Genomic DNA, 7,147 nt, shown 5'->3' on the forward strand with positions numbered 1-7,147 from the left:
CATAGGGAGGCTCATTTATTACAACAATAATGTCTGTTTTTCTGCCAGACAGTATTCTCCATCCAGTCTGTTTGGCTCAATATCTTATCTTTTATAAACAGCACTGTGCTTAATACTGTAGTCAGTAAAAATATCTGAGTAGCAAAAACATGTATTTCTGAAAACTTCCAGGATTCAGTGGATGTAAATGTTGCAGGTGTGCTAATGGGAAAAAAACAGGAACCATACTAATTTCAGCTAAACCAAAAAGCAGTTCTTTTCTACCAATTAGTCCCTGATGAGCCACTTGGAAATGAGAATGCATTAATCAATGAGTAGTAATTGAGAAATTACCCTGTGCCCAGCATTATAGGACTTATATTTAATCAGCATTTTAGTAGCTCTAGACTTTAAAATGCAATCTGATCACTTGGCAGTTGCTCTAGTGAGCAATTCAATGAAAGAAAGGCCTCTTTAAGATTAACTTTTCTGGAAAGAGGGATGTGTTTTCCTAGAAAAGTTACATGTGGAAGGTTAGAGCAAAATACACTTGTTTGTTGAACAGTGTTAGACTGTATAGCAATGGCTTACCTGAACTTACTCTATAGACCAGGCTAGCCTCAAACTCTCAAAAGATGCTCTTGCATCTGTTCCTTGAGTTAGCTACTGTGAATTCTTATGTAAAACTGCCCTATTTTATCAATGGCACTGTTTACTTGTAGCAATCCACTGCCTCTGGTTCTTACCATCTTTATATCCCTTGTTCAGCAATGGTCCCTGAACCTTGGGAGCAAAATGATTTCATGCTGTGATAATGCAGTCCCTTATTCTATGTACCTTGACTAGTTAATGAATCTCTGCTAATTGTCATTTACCAAGGAAAAAGAAGAGGAAGAGGAAGAGGAAGAGGAAGAAGAAGAAGAAGAAGAAGAAGAAGAAGAAGAAGAAAAGAAGAAGAAGAAGAAAAAGGAGAAGAAGGAGAAGGAGGAGGAGGAGGAGGAGGAGGAGAAGGAGAAGGAGAAGGAGAAGGAGAAGGAGAAGGAGAAGGAGAAGGAGAAGGAGGAGAAGGAGAAGGAGAAGGAGAAGGAGAAGGAGAAGGAGAAGGAGAAGAAGAAGAAGAAGAAGAAGAAGAAGAAGAAGAAGAAGAAGAAGAAGAAGAAGAAGAAGAAGAAGAAGAAGAAGAAGAAGAAGCTCTGATGAGGCTTGAGAGATGCACTAATTTATAGTATAACAAAAAGTTGTTAAGGGTTGGTTTAACACTGTATCTCATTAACAGTGCAAAAAGTAGTAAGTTCTCCCATAGGGGCTATGTCCTATCTAGCCACAGATTATTGACCCAAATAACTATGCCAAGCATGCACTAAATCTTGTGGCGTTTGCTTCAAATCCAATCATGAAGTGGTTGGTTGGTCGGTCTCATGACACACCACTAATGTACTGGTGGCATATCTTGCCATTCGAGTTCATAGCTGGATAATATTGATGATTACCTTTCTTCTCTGGTAACATGAAAAGTATCTAAAAGAACTATGAAAGCTCTCCAGTAGGGATGAAGCTTCCATGGCAATACCAGCTTGATTTTTCTATTTTCTGAGTAGTCAAGTATATGATGTTTTCAGCAAGGTTCTGGAGGATAATCAAGAGCAATTAAATACCCTGTAATATTTTTTGGATCTATTGGACTTCATTGACCAACAACACTAATAGAGATAACCCATTCTTGACACTGGGCTTTTTATTTGTTAGCCTGTGGTATCTAGTAAGGACTCCATTACAGAGTATCTTTATTTAATCTATTTTTATTTGTATCTATATTGATATTTTAGGAAGCATCTGTGATAGTTGTTTTCAATATGATTTTTCAGAAGATCATAGTGTTAGTTGTTTATCCCCATATTGCCTTTTCTAGCATATTAACCACTTAATCATATCCCATTTAAACCTTCCTGCTCTATCACTCCCCATACTCCTTTATATAACTGTGTTCTAGTTTTCCTCCATTGAAAGTTTCAATCCTTGTGGTCCCTTAATAATTTCCTGACCTCTGGAGATATTCAAGATGAGACATATTATCTAAGGCTCAAGCATGCCTTATTATTTAATCATAATTAATTCTGTTAGAAAGATAATATTATGTTTCTCTCCACTATAATTTTGAAGAAGCTTTGGTTTAGAGATGCATTGTGGCCTAGTTATTCTTTGTGTTTCAAGAGGATGTCTCTTTAGGTAGTGTCTTGGTCTGACTAATTGGGTTCCCTTCCCAAAGTTTTATATTGAAAGTTGATCCCCTGACCTACAACAGTGACCTGCCTACAAGATATACTGGTACAGTGGTGGCATTAATGTTATGGGAGTAGTTAGCCATTTTTGATTAGATTTAAGTTCCACTCCATGAGATAGAATACATACATGACTCTGCTAAAATGACTAAGAACCTGAGATTAGATAGGTAATGGAACTAAAGGAAAACTTACTACTATTATTCTGCTAAATACTATAGCAATAAGTTGACTTCTAATGGCATACTGTTAAACCCACAACTCTCATCAGATAATCTTCTTACAGTGGATGGGGATAACACAGAGGTGCACAGTTTTACAATGTGCAGAGAATGGGAGACTTTGGAGCAGTCAGTCCTAAAAGGGATGTATGGTTTCATCAAACTCCTCCCAATAAGGCTCACAGATCTAAGTGGAAGAGGAGGCAGTGGTGGTCTCTGACTCAATGGAAACCGTGTTTTCAGACACAGCAGGACTGATAACACATGAACTGACAGAGACTGACAGCATGCACAAGACTCAGATAGGTTCAAATCAAACACAATCCCAGCACAGAGAAAGGGAAGTGGAGACAAAGTTCCACCCCTAATAAAGAAGCTATTTACAATTGATGCCTATTGGAAGAGTCACTGGGTATATCACGCACATTCTAAGGCAGGCCCTACACCCAGGAGTAGGTGGCTAACATAAAACTATCTCCACGTTTGTTTTCTGTGTGAGTGCATGCTTTTTGTTTTGTTTTGGGTTTATTTTTGGTTGTTGTTGTTTTTTTTTTTTTTGTCTTACTGATTTTTTTTTTCATTTTCATTTTCATTTTTTTTAGAGAGAGAGAGAAAGAAATAACATGAAGATATGAAAGTAGAAATGTGGGGAGGACCTTGGAGAGGAGGGAAAACATAATCAAAATATAATGCACAGAAAAATGTTAAATAAAAAAGAGAAAAAATTTTATCACCACTGTGAAAGTGGTAATCTGTGTATGAACAGGGGACTTGGGGAAGGGACTACTTCATGAGGACAGATTCCCTAGTCAACTATCCCCAGAAATGGAATTCCTTCCTTAATAAAGTGTACTCACAAAGCACTTAATTTCTCATGGAGTTTTTTTTGTACTGTCTACCACATGAGTACCCAGAATGGGTCATCTACAAACAACAACAAAAAAGCATTCTCATGAGATGCCATATCTGAACTTCATCTTTTTAGACTTTCCTGCCTCCAGAACAGTGAGAAATGTACTTTTGTTGACTATACTCTACCTAGTTATGATAGATGTTATAGAAGAAACCCTGATAGAATAAGAAGAACATACCCTTAGCCTATAAATTAGCCAGTATGACATTTTTAATTTTATATTTATATTTAATATCTATAGAAATCAATGTAAGAGATGTATCATATGAAAAAAGAACAGCAAGTATTTTCTGAAAAGATTTGGTCCTGTTATCTTTTTCAGATCTTAACTCTTGTTGTTCATAAGTTGCTACAAATAATTTTAAAATCAATGAATGCACCTATATTGGCATAACGTTACTTGTGGACAACAGTTTTGAATTTAATACAAATTTCTCATGTCACAAAATATTCTTTGTTTTCTTTTCATCAATTTAAAATGCAAAAAATCATCTTAGCTCATGAACTATATACCCAACATTTATTGAGACAGCTTTAATCCATGAACTGCAGTTTGTTGAGACCTGCTCAATATAGTAATAGTAGTATTGGTAGGTATAATGAATATTTATTGGCCCTTGACTGTTTTCTAAGTACTAAGTGCTATAGTGCTTAACAGAGTTCAATATTCATTTTCTTTTTTAGATTAGACTAGTATTGCCACTCTTACTTGATCAAGATTACATACTATGGAAAATGAAAGAACCAGGAAACTAAGTCACTTATATTCCAAAGTCTAACTTTATATTTATAAAGGAAAGCATATTCATTTGAATGTAAATATTAATGGAAAATGGTTTCACACAGCATCTAGTACATGGAATAGGAGCTTGTGGAATAGCAATTCCATTATAGTGATAGCAAAAGACAGAAAAACTATATGTTAACTAAGACTGTGACAGGATTATGAAAGCTTTTTATCTACAATTAGGTAGGAGGCAGAGGGTGGAGTAGAGCCTAGCATAAACAAACTGAGAAATAAGTACAGCTTAGCTTTCTTATGAAGATTGAGTATTTTCTATGTGATCTTGCTTGCAGTTATTGGATGGTGGCTGAGGCTTCAAGGTGTATACTTATAACTTCAAAAGATTTTGAATGTTTGATGTTGTTTTTCTAGCTTTGACAAATGTACTATGATAAGGGAGCACATTAAAATAGGGGGAAATTGGGTGACAGGTTGTAAGTATACTATTTTTGCATTTTATTTCTCTGAGTCTAAAACTATTAGAAAATAGGAAGACTTTCACAAAATTTGTTTTAATAGCCACCATTTTCTTAAGTGCAAAGAAACTTACCCATTCTATCTCCCAACCCAAACAAATGATTGTTTTCTCTGTGCCTATTCTGGGCTTAATCCAAGGATTTGAGTTTCCCACGGCTAGCTCTGATTCATTTCCAGAGGTGGAAACCTCAGCATTCTCTAGAAATGAGCATCCAAGATGTAATACTCCATCTGCTCCTGCTGTCACTCTGAAACTTTTTGACATCAGATCCATGGCATGGTTGCTTTTTGATGTTGGATCGATGATATAAACAATGATTTTGAGTGACAGCTTAATCAAGTTAAAACTCCAACAACTGTAGTTCAGAGGCATAAAAACATCTGCTGGGGATCTACTGAGAATCAAAGGATGAACCTGAAAGAGCTTGATATTATAAAAGAGGCTTCCTAGAGGCCTTCTCTCCAAAGAGTTTCTTTTCTATTAGGGAAGACTGATGACAAATGAGCAAAAAGAAAGCCTTTCTCTTGGAGCCAGGTAAGTTCAATGCCAGGGAGATTCAGATACAGCTTTGAGATTACTCCTTCCACTATACTCATCACAGTTTCTTTGGCACCATAGATAGATACAATCAGTCACTATTAACCATATTCCGAATGTACTCTACTGCATAGGAAGAGTTCAGTGCTTATTGTAAAAAAATCCATGCTTTCGGACTTTAATTCTAGGAAAAAAGGAAAAAAAAAACTATATGTTCATTGACTGTAAAGGGCACATAATTTTATATGTTAGTTTTTCTGGAATCAAGACACTAATAAAAATTAGTAGTGTCTTAAAATTGCTGTATGCTTTGATTGATTGATTTTTTTCCTAGAGAGGATGGAAATTGTTGCTGTTAGTCATTTGGGGGTATTACCCACCTGAGATCACTTTAAGTTTAATTTCACTGATAGACTACCTGATGGATGTGTGTGTGTGTGTGTGTGTGTGTGTGCGCGCGCGCGCGCGCACGTGCAATTAGTTAGGTGAGATTTTTGTTACCCTTCTCTCTGCTTGATGTACATGTTTTCTTGAGCTCTTTTTTTTTTCAAAGTAGCTTAAATATCATAGATTTAAGTATAACTTTCCCATATTGGTCAGCTTTTGTTTTCTACTTGAAATATGTAGAACAGTGGTGCAGTTACCATAGTCATCAACTCCTTAGTGAAATCTAAAACCTGTTGAGCACAAATGATTATTTCCACAAGCTACTGTGCCAACACTGCATGTACATTATATCATCACATTTCCCTCAGAACAGTGTAAGTGGTAATATTTAGTTTATGTATAGTTTGTCCTTGAATGTGACAATGCATCATATGTTTATGCGTGCTTTCAATGTTACATGTATTGTTGTTTGTTCAGATCCAGGTGGTTTAAACAGGAATTCTTATGTTTTCAAAGGAGAGAACTTATAATTTAATCAGGAATCTTTCAACTCTACAGGTAATGACTCTAAGCATTTTTATTATTTACCATATAATAGAGAATACATGCTTCTCTAATTAGCAATTTCAGAAATAGCCTTTATTGATGGGATTATAAGCTCATTAAAAAGAACAACAAATGTTAGGAGTGGGATCTTATTAATAACACAAAATCTCAATAAATATAGTATAGACATTCTCCCTTCTCTTACTGAGCAGAACATAGGAGGTCCCTTCTGTGTTGCTGTCTGGTGAGGTGGCTATCTAATTAATTGTCTGGTGAGGTTGTTGTCTGTCTGTGAGGTGGCTGTCTGTCTGGTGAGGTCGCTATCTAACTGTCTAGTGAGGTGGCTGTCTGTCTGGTGAGGTGGCTATCTTACTGTCTGGTTGAATGTTAATCATAAGGAAAGAATGACCATTCTTAGGTTGTAGCATGAATCTTAAAAGTTCTTATTAATAAAATCAAACTGAGGCCAGTTATTGGGGTGAACACTGGAAGATCAGAGAGCCAGAACAAGCCACAGCCACCTCACCTTGCCAGATCCTCAGCTGGTCTTGTTTCCTTAGACTAGAGGCTTCTGAGTCCTCATCTAGAATGGGTCTCAGCTGAATTGCTGCTCAAAAGCCTGAATGCTTAACCAGGCCAGATGCTTCGAGTTTCTGGTCCTCACGCCTTATATACCTTTCTGCTTTCTACCACCACTCCCTGGGATTAAAGGCTTGCTTTCTGGGATTAAAGGCGTGAGTCACCATGCTTGGCTGTATCCTTGAACACATGGATTTCTGCCTCTGGAATGCTAGAATTAAAGGCGTGTGCTACCACTGCCTATCCTCTATGTTTAATATTGTGGCTGTTCTGTCTCTGGCCCCAGATAAGTGCTTTCTATGGAATATTTAGTCCGTGCCACTATGTACTGAAGAATTTCCTCTGAACTGGCTTTATGACTCAGCAGTGAGGTTGTTAATCTGTATATGTGTCTGATTTTGCTCATATAGTTTTCATATTATTTAAGGACTTTGGAACAATGGA

At 36.6% G+C, this 7,147-nt stretch overlaps 1 long non-coding RNA gene across 1 annotated transcript; it reads left to right on the forward strand.

Moving 5' to 3' along the window:
• Positions 1-999: 999 nt before the first annotated feature.
• LOC143272508 (uncharacterized) lies at positions 1,000-3,212 on the forward strand. Its single transcript, XR_013050146.1, has 2 exons — positions 1,000-1,204; positions 3,082-3,212. It is a non-coding gene; the product is annotated as an uncharacterized LOC143272508 (long non-coding RNA).
• The last annotated feature ends 3,935 nt before the right edge of the window (positions 3,213-7,147 follow it).

Source organism: Peromyscus maniculatus, chromosome 1 (assembly GCF_049852395.1).
Source record: "Peromyscus maniculatus bairdii isolate BWxNUB_F1_BW_parent chromosome 1, HU_Pman_BW_mat_3.1, whole genome shotgun sequence".
In the NCBI taxonomy this organism is placed as follows: domain Eukaryota; kingdom Metazoa; phylum Chordata; class Mammalia; order Rodentia; family Cricetidae; genus Peromyscus; species Peromyscus maniculatus.